Source organism: Muntiacus reevesi, chromosome 5, assembly GCF_963930625.1.
Source record: "Muntiacus reevesi chromosome 5, mMunRee1.1, whole genome shotgun sequence".
NCBI lineage: Eukaryota > Metazoa > Chordata > Mammalia > Artiodactyla > Cervidae > Muntiacus > Muntiacus reevesi.
Window position 1 is genome coordinate 80,600,771 of NC_089253.1, and position 12,959 is coordinate 80,613,729.

A 12,959-nucleotide genomic window follows, 5' to 3' on the forward strand; every position below is an offset into this window, starting at 1 on the left:
CTCATTTGTGCCCAAGAGTCTTAAATATCTCCCCGTTACTGTTACTCTTTCTCAGCTTTTTTAGGCTCTCCATAATCTGGCTCTTTCCTTATGTGTCTGTGTGCAGCTGATACAGACTCTCCACCCTGAGACAACCTGGAGCTTCTTCATCACTCTATGTGCTTGCTTCTTCCTCCCCTTCCTTCCTGCTTACACACATTCCTTCCATTCTTCAGTTCCACTGAACTCTTCATAAAGCTTCCCTCACTTGACTGAGCCCTAGTAAAGGGTTGTGTCGTACTTGCATTTTCCCCTTCCCTTCTCCCTACATACAATTTTCTTCCTTCTAAATTAATCATCTTTATTTCCTGGATAAACTGTACTTTAAAATGTCTTGTGTTTTTGCTTCCTTTGTCTGTCTTTGATTTTGCTTGTCATCTATGTCTCTGCCTGATAGGATCCTAACTTTTGAAAGGTAAGTAGATGCTTGGGATCCAGACCCTTTCCTCACTAGCTAAAAATGTGTTTGTCTTCTGATCTGCACGAGGAAAGCATCTTAATATCCAAGAAATCTCTCCCAATCCAAATGGTCTATGACTTCAAAATAGTTATCCATCCTGTTTTTCTTCAGAAAAATACCCCAGATCATATTTATTCAACAACTGTGTACAAGGCACTGAAGTTACTGTAGGTAAACAGAAATAAATGATTGCCTTCACAGACCTTCTATTCTAGAGTAGGGAAACAGATAATAGAAACTAAAAATCAGTTGATGATATCAGATGGAGTAATCACATTCTCCTTTACCCTCCCAGTGGATTATTTACATTGCTCTCTCCCTAGTTTCTTAAAAGTGCATACTGCTCAACAAATGATTCAGTTAAATACTTTTTGTTTGGGTTTTTGGGAACATTTTGTGATCTGACTTTCAACCTCCATGTTTTTCCTCAGTTCTGCTCTTTGCTGTAGTAAGACCCATAGCCTCTTCCTCTCTTTTACTGAAGTATATTTGATTTACAATGTTGTGTTACTTTGAGGTGTACAACAAAGTGAATCAGTTATACACACATATACGCCCACTCTTTTTTAAGAGTCTTTTTCCCATATAGGCCATTACAGAGTACGGAGTAGAGTTCCCTGTGCTATATAGTAGGTTCTTATCAGATATCTATTTTATATACAGAAATGTATCTGTCATCTGCAGCCTCCCAATTTATCTGTCCTAGTAACTGTAAGTTCTCTACATCTGTGACTCTGCTTCTGTTTTGTGAATTAAGTTCTTTTGTACTCTTTTTTTGGACTCTACATACAAGTGATATCGTATGATATTTTCTTTCTGTGTCTGATTTCACTCAATATGACCATCTCTGGATCCATCAGTGTTGCTGCAAATGGCATTATTTTGTTCTTTTTTGTGGCTGAGTAGTATTTCATTGTCTGTATATACCACATCTTTATCCATTCCTCTGTCAATGGACATTTAGTTTGCTTCCATGTTCTGACTGGTGTAAATAGTGTGGCCGTGAACATTGTTTTTTTTATTAGGTTTTTTACAGGCATATGCCTACTAGTGGGATTGCTAAGTCATATGGTAGTTCTGTTTTTAGTTTTTTAAGGAACCTCTGTACTGTTCTGCATAGAGGCTGTACCAATTTACGTTCTCACCAACAGTGTAGGGGATTCTCTTTTCTCCATATCCCCTCCAACATTTATTGTTTGTAGATTTTTTTCTTAAACTGTGTGACTCCACAAAAATCAGAAGGCCCTAGGTAGTGAAATGTGCTAGACAGATTGAGTGGGGCCAGCATGGAATTTTCCTTGTTCTGAAGATGAAAGAAAAGGGAGGTATGAAGCTAACACACCACACTGGGAGATGGTGATGGAGAGGGAAGCCTGGCGTGCTGCAGTCTACATGGGTCACAAAGAGGCAGACACAACTGAGCGACTGAACAATAGCAACAACTTTAACTTGAAAATCCAAATTCTTTGTGACCACCCTCTGCTGGCTCTTTACCCAGCAGACAACTTGTAGAGCCTGGATAAGCCAGTGCCCTCTTCCTGTTCTTCAATGCTTTGTCTCAGGACAGTGACCACAAGTTTGAAGAGGTCATTTGGGTCCTTCCTCTCTTTGGGGTAGAATTCATTGAGCAGGGGATCCTAATAAACTTTTCCAATGGTAACAAGCAATGACCAAATGTTATGAATGTCTTCCTTACCTGGAACACAAATCCCTTGAGAGAGATTATGAACTGTCTCCTAGAAATCTGGATATTGAGTTCTTCAGGGAGAATGCTATCAAGAACCATGTCAAGTTATGAGATGACTCTTGCTCTAGTCTTGGTTTTAAAGATACAAAACCCAGGGCTGCAAATATGGAATTGCTGTCTCTAGTGAGTCCATATCAGACCTGTGACTAGAGAGCTGCCTCAAGCTTTTCATTACAATACTTCTAAGCAAGGCAAACTGGAGAGAAGGAAATACCGTTTGAATAAACAGGGAATGACCCTGGAGCTTTATTAGAGACAAAACATGGATGGAGTGCAGCAAGAGCTGCTCTTTCCTCCCAGAAAAATGTAACACAGTCTAACCTTACAATCAATTTTAAGAGGGCCTCCTATGCCAACTATGAGGGTAGGGTCTGTTGGATTTTCTCTGAATAAGAAAAGAATTTCTGCCAAATTTGAAATGAAGAAATGTGTAAATGTTTTAATTTTATATATATGCACAAGTATATATACACACATATAATACATGTATGTATACATATACATAATGCATATATACAAATTTTAGATCTTATATATTATCTATACATATCTCTGTGTGTGTGTGTGTGTGTGTGTGTGTGTGTGTGTGTGTAGTGTTCACCAGACATTGCACCTTTGGTTATCCATTTATTTCAATCTTCAAAAATTCTTAATGGAAAAAATTTCAATTCCCTGGAAGACTGTAAAAGGCACCTGGAACTGTTCTTTGCTCAAAAAGATAAAATGTTTTGGGAAGATGGAATTATGAAATTGCCTGGGAAGTGTCAGAAGACAGTGGGACAAAACAGTCATTACATTATTCAATAAAGTTCTCAGTGAAAATGAAAAGTGTGTCTCTTATTTTTACTTAGACTGAAGGGACTTTTTGGTCAATCCAATAATAAAGTTGACAGAATTAAGACTAGTTGAAGAGATGTAAATGTGGGAAGATGATATATAGTATTTTTTAGAGTTTTGAATGTTAAACAGTGCTGGCTAAAAGGTGGAAATTCTTGAGAGTTCAAGCCTAGATAGTCTTTTCACAAAGATTCCTGGGAGGAAGGCGTGAGCACAGGTCAGAGCTAGTAGGAAGAAATGGTAAAAAGAATGGGTTTTTAGAACTTGGTGGGCATGTGTTTCAAATTCTGTTCTCAGGACTTCACTGGTGGTTCAGTGTTGAAGACTCCACGCCCCCAGTGCAGGAGGCCCAAGTTTGATCCCTGGTTAGGGAACTAAATGCCACATGCTGCAACTAGGAGTTTGTATGCCATAACTAAAGATCCCACATGCCACAACTAAGATTCAGAGAAGCCAAAAAAAATCACTAGTTACTACATATGAAATCTTAACAAGTTGGGTAGACTTTCTGAGATTCAGTTTTTCATTCCCGTAAGGTGCAGCTAGTAACACCCAGTTCATAGGGCTAATGAATAAAATAAATTATAATGTACATAAAGCCTTAACACACTTAGTAGTACATGTTATGCTCTCTGTGTTATGCAGGTAGAAACATCTCCAAAGCAGATAACAAGCAAGAGAAGGACTGAGTAGTGAGTAGGACTAAGAATTTTAAGATAGAACTTAGAGTTAACAGTGCCTAGGTGATCATTAGTAATCTTTGATAAAACAATAAAGTGAAAATAGTGAAGTTTATAATATTTCCTTTTTTAAACTGGAACTATTTCAGATATATTATGTAAGAGGCCACATTGCTTCAGGTTCAACTTTATTTGGGTGGTGGTGAAGAAATGGAGGCAGAAAGTTAAAAGAATGGAAAGAATTGGAATATTTATTTTACTTGAAGAGGAAATATGGCTCTTCGCCTTTTTTTAACTCCAAACAACTAACATAGTAGTGAGAATACCTCAAAGGCTCAAATAATGTTTGTCTTAACTAAAACAAAAATACACATTATGATCATGTGGATTATAACAGATGCTTTTTAACAAATTTGTAAGACTCCAGACACACTTTGGGTACCAGGCCTTTGCATCACTGTTTCTTCATCTGAGACCATTCTTCCCCAATTATCATGCTGGTGCATTCCTTCATTACATTCAGCTCAGATTTCAGTTCCTCAGATAGACCTTCTCTGCACACCTTCTGAGATAGCCACTCATGCCCTATTACTTTTCAGGGATTGACATTTACATTCTTCATAGTATTTATCATCTCCTGACATGTACTTATTTATTTACTGACTAATATATTGTCTGGGCTTCCCTGGTGTCTCAGTTGGTAAATAATCCACCTGCGATGTGGGAGATCAGGATTTGATCCCTGGGTTGGGAAGATCCCCTGGAGAAGGACAAGGCAACCCACTCCAGTATTCTTGCTTGGAGAATCCTATGGACAGAGGAGCCTGGTGGGCTATAGTCCATGGTGTCACAAAGAGTCAGACATGACTCAGAGAATAAGCATAGCACAGTATATTGTCTATAATCTCTCCCTCAACTAAAATGCATGCTCCAAGAGAACACAATTTTTGTTTAATTCACTGTTGTATGTCTAGTGCCTGTAACAGTAATTAGTGCACACAGAGAGATGAATGAATGAACTGAGTTTTTGTCTTTCTGAGTAGCTGAAGGAGAAGGTGTTATTTTCCTCTCATTAAAAAAAAAAAAAAACTTTGTATTATTTTGGAAGAGTCTTAGAATTATTTTAAAAGGTACAAAGATAGTACAGAGAATTCTTACCCTCTTCACTTAGTTTTCAACCTTGTTAACATAACGAAGTTTCAGACTTTACTTGGATTTCACCAGTTTTTCCATTCATGACGATTTTCTGTTCCAGGAAGCAATCCTGACTGACATTGCATTTAGTCGCAGCCTCTTAGCTGGCTCAGGTCTTCAGCAGTGCCTTGGTCTTTGCTTCTTTTTCATGACCTTGACAGTTTCCGTGCTGATCCATTATTGAAAGTGTTGACAGAACTTCTACTCTCCATCAAGTTATCGCTGTCTTGCCTCTCTACAATTTACTCGGTTTTAGTCAATGTTTGGGCTCCTGCCATGGATGGCCTATTTTCGTCTGTCTTGTGCAGCCTTATTTCACATATCGGTGAACATTTTATAAAGAATGCTGGTGAAAATTTAACTATAATATGTCAGCAAAGAAAATACATATTTTATATAATAGTGGATTCTTTCTGTGTTAGAAAGTTTTGCTTGATATTTATGATAAAGTCTACTCATAGCCTTCTTCCCTTTAAGTCCCGTTTAGTCAATGCTTCTCACTTTTCCTGTAAAGGGTATACATTTCTCAAGGAATAGCATGAGGTTTAAAATTAATGTAGTTTTTCTCTAACCTGTGGAAAAAATTTGATTTTTTGCAAAATTTTACCTGACAGGACAAGAAAAAAAAAAGTGTGTTTTTAGTCACATGTATGAATGTAGTAAATATGCTAAGTATCCTAAAGCCACAACATAGGATAAAGCCACAACTTTGACTCACAGGTTATTTACATCAGTGTGGGTTCACTGCTATAAAGCTCAAAACAGAAGGAGGAAACCTGTGATTTTTTTTTCTAATAAGTGTACTTAATTTTCCCAACAGGCCCTGCACTGTCATATGTATGTTACAGACTTATTCCCTGTATTGTACTTAGATGTTTATTTGATTCTCTTCCTGATGGGGATGTGAGTTTTGCAAGGGCAGAGATTGTGAATAATTTACATTTATACACCAGCTTAACTTATAAGGGCTGGGCCCATAGTTGGTGCTCAAACATATGGGAAAGCCCTTATAAGTTAATGAAAGAATTTAAATTACAAAATTCAAGACACATCCATCCTAATTCTTTTGTTTTTGTGTTCTTGAAAAGGTTTAAATGTTTTTATTTTCAAAGAAGTAATAAGTTCACATAGGAAACACAGCTCCAAGCAGAAATCAGTTTTACTCATGTCTGTTAATTCTCACTTGGTCCCAGGAGTTTAACAACATCAGATACCATGAGACTTCCAGTCTGACTTCAGAGATGGTTACTAAACTGATGATCAACTCCCACCTGATAAGGCCGTTAGCTGTGTCAGACCACTGTCTCTCCTCCTCTTCTGCATTCCTTACTATGGAAAAGCAAAAACCACAAAGGGCACACTTGAGACCCCCAGGAATATGCCTGATGGATCCCTGGGGTCCTCTGTCGTGGTTTTTAATGTTTGTGAAAATGCCAAATAATGTAAATATTTTATTGTCCTAAAAATTGCACTATTCTTGTCTGCACTTCTAGGCTGGCATAGAAAGGTAAAAATTGTTACTGCTTATTAAACAACTCCCATGTAGGATAGCTATGGTAATTGCTAGCCCTTGTTGTAAATGTGAAAATGAGGCTCAGAGACAGGAGTTGACTTCACCAATGTCACTCAATTTGAAGTGGCAGAGCCATGGTTTGAACATGAACTTTAAACCAAAATAGACCTTAAAATAAAGAAGATTACAAGAGATAAGGAAGGACACTACATAATGATCAAGGGATCAATCCAAGAGGAAGACATAACAATTGTAAATATCTATGCACCCAACATAGGAGCACCTCAATACACAAGACAAACACTGACAGACATAAAAGGAGAAATTGACAGTAATCCAATAAAAGCAGGAGATAGTAACACCCCACTCACACCAGCGGACATATCATCAAAACAGAAAATTAATAAGAAAAAACAAGTCTTAAATGATACATTAGATGAGATGGATCTCATTGATATCTTCAGGACATTCCATTCAAATGCAGAAGAATACACTTTCTTCTCAAGTGCACATGGAGCATTCTCCAGGATAGTCCACATCTTGGGTCACAAATCAAAACTCAGTAAATTTAAGAAAATTGAAATCATATCAAGCATCTTCTCTGACCACAACACCATGAAACTAGCTATCAATTACAAGGAAAAAACTGTAAGAAACACAAACACATGGAGATTAAACAGCACATTTCTAAATAACCAACAGATTACTGAAGAAATCAAAAGGGAAATAAAAAAATTTCTAGAAACAAATTACAATGAAAACACAACCACTCAAAACCTATGGGATGCAGCAAAAGCAGTTCTAAGAGGGAAGTATATAGCAATACAATCCTACCTCAAGAAACAAGAAAAACATCAAATAGACAACCTAACTTTACACCTAAAACAGCTGGAAAAAGAAGAAAAAAACCCCCAAAATTAATAGAAGGAAAGAAATCATAAAGATCTGAGTAGAAATAAATGAAAAAGAAATTAAAAACAATAGTAAAAATGAATAAAACTGAAAGCTGATTCTTTGAGAAGATAAACAAAATTGACAAACCTTTAGCCAAACTCATCAAGAAAAAAAGAAGAATCAAATCAACAAAATTAGAAATAAAAGAGGAGAGGTTACAACAGATAATGCAGAAATACAAAAGATTATAAGAGACTATTATGAACAACTATATGGCAATAAAATGGATAACCTGGAAGAAATGGACAGATTCTTAGAAAAGTTCAATCTTCCAATACTGAACCAGGAAGAAATAGAAAGTATGAACAACCCAATTAGAAGCACTAAAATAGAAGCTGTGATCAAAAATCCCCAAAAAACAAAAATCCCAGGACCAGATGGCTTCACAAAAGAATTCTATCAAACATTTAGAGAAGAGCTAATGCCTATCCTTCTAAAACTCTTTCAAAAAAACTGCAGAGGAAGAAACACTTCCAAACTCATTCTACGAGCCCAACATCACCCTGATATCAACACCAGACAAAGAAACACAAAGAAAGAAAACTATAGGCCAATATCACTGGTGAACATAGATGCAAAAATCCTCAACAAAATTTTACCAAACAGAATTCAGCAGAACATCAAAAAGTTCATACACCGTGATCAAGTTGGGTTTATTCCAGGAATGCGAAGGATTCTTCAATATCCATGAATCAATCAATGTGATACACTGTATTAGCAAATTGAAAGATAAAAACCATATGATCATCTCAATAGAGGCAAAAAAAGCCTTTGACAAAATTCAGCACCAATTTATGATTGAAACTCTTCAAAAATGGGAATAGAAAGAACCTACCTCAACATAGTAAAGACCATATATGATAAGCCTACAGCAAAGATTATTCTCAATGGTGAAAAACTGAAAACAGTCCCCCTAAGATCAGGAACAAGACCACGGTGTCCACTTTCACCACTATTATTCAGCATAGTTCTGGAAGTCCTAATTATAGCAATCAGAGAAGAAAAAGAAATAAAAGGAATCCAGATCGGAAAAAAAGAAGCAAAGCTCTCACTGTTTGCAGATGACATGATATTGTCCATAGAAAACCCTAAAGATAGTATCAGAAAATTACCAGAGCTAATCAGTGAATTCAGGAAAGTTGCAGGATACAAAATAAATACACAGAAATCACTTACATTTCTATATACTAACAGTAAAAAATCAGAAAGAGAAATTAAGGGGTCAATCCCATTCACCACTGCAACAAAAAGAATTAAATATCTAGGAATAAACTTAAGTAAGGAGACAAAAGAACTATACACAGAAAATTATGACACTGATGAAAGAAATCAAAGATGACATACAGATAGAGAGATATTTCAAGTTCCTGGGTAAGAAGAATCAATATTGTGAAAATGACTATTCTACCAAATGCAGTCTACAGATTCAATGCAATCCCTATCAAATTACCAATGACATTTTTCACAGAACTAGAGCAAAAGATTTCACAATTCATATGGAAATACATAAGACCCTGAATAGCCAAAGCAGTCCTGAGAAAGAAGAATGGAGCTGGAGGAATCAACCTTCCTGACTTCAGATTATACTACAAAGCCATAGTCATCAAGACAGTATGCTGCTGGCACAAAAACAGAAATATAGACGAATGGAACAAGATAGAAAGCTGAAAACTAAACCCATGCCCCTTTGGGTACTTTATTTTTGACAAAGGAGGCAAGGACATACAATGGGGCAAAGACAGTCTCTTCAATAAGTAGTGTTGGGAAAACTGGACAGATACATGGAAAAGAATGAAATTAGAACACTTCCTAACACAATACACAAAGATAAACTCAAAATGGATTAAAGACCTAAATGTAAGACCAGAAACTATAAAACTCCTAGAAGAAAACATAGGCAGAACACTCGATGACATAAATCAAAGCAAGATCCTCTATGACCCACTTCCTAGAATAAAGAAAATAAAAACCAAAGTAAACAAGTAGGACCTGATTAAACTTAAAAGATTTGCACAGCAAAGGAAACTATAAGCAAGGTAAAAAGATAGCCCTCAGAATGGGAGAAAATAGTAGCAAATGAAACAACTGACAAAAGATTAATTTCCAAAATATAGAAGCAGCTCATACAACTCAATGCCAGAAAAACAAGCAACCCAATCAAAAAGTGGGAAAAAGATATAAACAGACATTTCTCCAAAGAAGACATACAGATGGCTAACAAACACATGAAAACATGCTCTACATCACTAATTATTGGAGAAATGCAAATCAAAACTGCAATGAGGTATCACCTCATACAGGTCAGAATGGTGATCATAAAAAGTCTACAAACAATAAATGCTGGAAAGGGTGTGGAGAAAAGGGAATGCTCTTGCACTGTTGGTGGGAATGTAAATTGATTCAGCCACCTTGGAAGACAGTATGGAGATTATTTTTAAAAACTTGGAATAAAACCACCATATGACCCAGCAATCCCACTCCTAGGCATATACCCTGAGGAAACCAAAATTGAAAAAGACACGTGTATCCCATTGTTCACTGCAGCACTATTTACAATAGCTAGAACATGGAAGCAACCTAGGTGTCCATTGACAGATGAATGGATAAAGAAGTTGTGGTACATATACACAATGGAATATTACTCAGTCATAAAAAGGAGCACATTTGAGTCATTTCTGATGAGGTGGGTGAACCTAGAACCTATTATACAGAGTGAAGTGAGTCAGAAAGAGAAAGATAACTATTGTATTCTAATGCACATATATGGAATCTAGAAAAACAGTACTGAAGAATTTATTTACAGGACAACAATGATGTAAAAGACATAGAGAATAGACTTATGGACATGGGAAGAGGGAAGGAGAGGGTGAGATGTATGGAGAGAGTAACATGGAAATTTATATTATCATATGTAAAAAAGATAGCCAATGGGAATTTGCTGTATGGCTCAGGAAATTCAAACAGGGTCTCTGTTTGAATTTCAATCTAGAGGAGTGGGATGGGAAATGAAATGGGAGGTTCAAAAGGGAGGGGATATGTGTATACCTATGACTGATTCATGCTGAGGTTTGACAGAAAACAGCAAAATTCTGTAAAGCAATTATCCTTCAATTAAAAAAAATTTTTTTTTAACTATAGAAAGGTATAGAAAAGTGTTCTGGGCATTCATATGAAATTCCACCAAAAAATATAAAGAATGACTATCATTTATATATTATTAAAGGATTTTTGGCTTTACAAAAGAATTTGCCATAGGATTCCTCTGCATGGTATTCCTCTTCATTGAATTAAAACTTTCATTTGATCTCCTACAACTGAATTTACAAGGAACTCTTTGGCCATGTATTTATTGGGTAAAACATATCACCTTATAACTTTTTAAAATTTGTCCTCGTCCTCAAATTGCACTGGGTTTAGTAATTAATGTTAAGTAGCAATAAAAAGTCAGAATCCCAGGGCTGGGGGGTCACTAAAGAATTCCAGTTATAAAAACAAACAAAACAAAACAAATTCCTCTCCTATATCTGAGAGAAACAGGTAAGCCAAACTTGAATCTCTTTCTCCCTTAAGTTTTTTTTTTTTTTTTTTAATTTTTTCTGGGATACCACAATGCTCTGGGATATTGTGAAATGATTTTAAAACAGGCAAGGGAGAAATATAATTACCTCAGGTAGCTGATTTCTAATCAGCCTGTGAATACCAAGTTCCAGATGGCAATGCAGTTTTAATTTTGCTAGATGCTGTAATTATTTATTGATCTCCATTAAACTGCCAGCAGCTCCACATTCTGGATTGCTCTTCAATAATTCGAAATGACTTAGATCTGCATTGTAAACATGTCTGCAGCACGAAGCTGGTGACATTTCTGAAATGACATTTGATTCTGCTTCATCTTGGCCTATTCACAGGTGGCCAGTCCTTATTTACAAACATAGATCAGTTTTCTGCTTCCTTCACCCCTCTTTCCTACTGAAGATGTGTTGAATCTGTGCGAGTTCAGACCAGTCTCATAACAGAAAGGGCCTGGTCTGGGGTCTGATCGTTCTCTGGCTTTAGATCCTATTTAACAAAAATTTCAGGGTGCCATCCCTGAGTATTCATGAACCAGAGAAGAGCACATGGTGGGAGAGGTGGAGCATGAGGGAGTAGAGAGGATTCAGAGCCTAGATATGGATAGATAAGGGTAGGTTGCTCACATCATCAGGCCAGAGCTCAGATCCATCCACAGGAGTCAGCTAAGCAAGGAGCTGCAGTCAGGGGTCTAGATCCAGTCAGATGGCAAGCACATGGTTCACTAAAAAAATATTGATGGAGGATTTACTTAGTGCAAAACAGTGTCCAGAGTCCACGTTGCTCAGATCATGAGGCAGGAATCAAGAAACACAATGGGATGATGGAAAACATGGAGCAAGTTAGCTCCTAGAAGTTAGGAACTGGCCAGAGATCTGCCAATAAGACTCCTAAGATGAGGTCCATGTAGATTCATGTCCAATTACCCCTTATTCATTTTTTCTTTTCTTTTAAACATGACTATGGGTACCTCCCAGATAAAGCAGCCCATGTTGCTAGTGACTGACCTACTGGGAGAGGTGGAGAAGGAAGGAAAAGCAGGGTTTATTTCTGGGACTTGGTGAAGGATGGTATTATCAGCCTTAGAAGGTTTTCCTTATCCAGCTTGCTTGTTTAATCACTCAGTGGTGTCTGACTCTTTGTGACCCTTTGACCTGTAGCCCACCAAGCTCCTCTGTCCATGGGATTCTCCAGGGAAGAATACTGGAGTGGGTAGCCATTTCCTTCTCCAGGATCTTCCCCACCCAGGGATCAAACCTGAGTCTCCTGTGTCTCCTGCACTGCAGGCAGATTTTTTGCCCACTGAACCATGGGTCAAGTCCAGACCAAGACCAATAATCAATTCTGAAAGAATTGGAGGACAAACTCTAATGAGGCTCGGATGCTGTCACCCTTTCAGACTAGCACAGCAACCTAGATTTCTGGCACCCAGACAAGTAGATCTGGGTCCGCAAGGAAGGAACTAAAAACTCATTTATGAGACTAAGTGAAAGTTTAACTGGGAGATAAGACCCCTGTGCATAGCAGCCAGGGAGTCCGTGAATTTGTAAACTTCTAGGGTGTGTCCCGGAGCTTTATAAAGGTGTCTGGGACTGCCCAGAGCTCTAGATGACTTCCCGGCCCATCTGGCGTCCCCTCCCCTAACTAGTTCCTGTGTTCCCGATGTCCCTGCCCTGCAGGGCAGGCTGACTACACGGCGCTCATCGTGGTCACTGGTGTGGGCAAGTTCGAGGCGGGCATCTCCAAGAACCGGCAGACCTGCGAGCATTCCTGCTGGCCTCCGTCCTGGGCTTCAAGCAGCTGATCGTGGCCATCAGCAAATGGACAGGACTGAGCCTGCCTGCAATACCGGGCTTCCAGACCACCAAGATGTGAGCATCTACTTCAGGAAGATCTGCTACAAGCTGGCTTCCAGGGCCTTCACGTCCATATTGGGCTGTCATGGCGACACTGTGCTGGAATTCC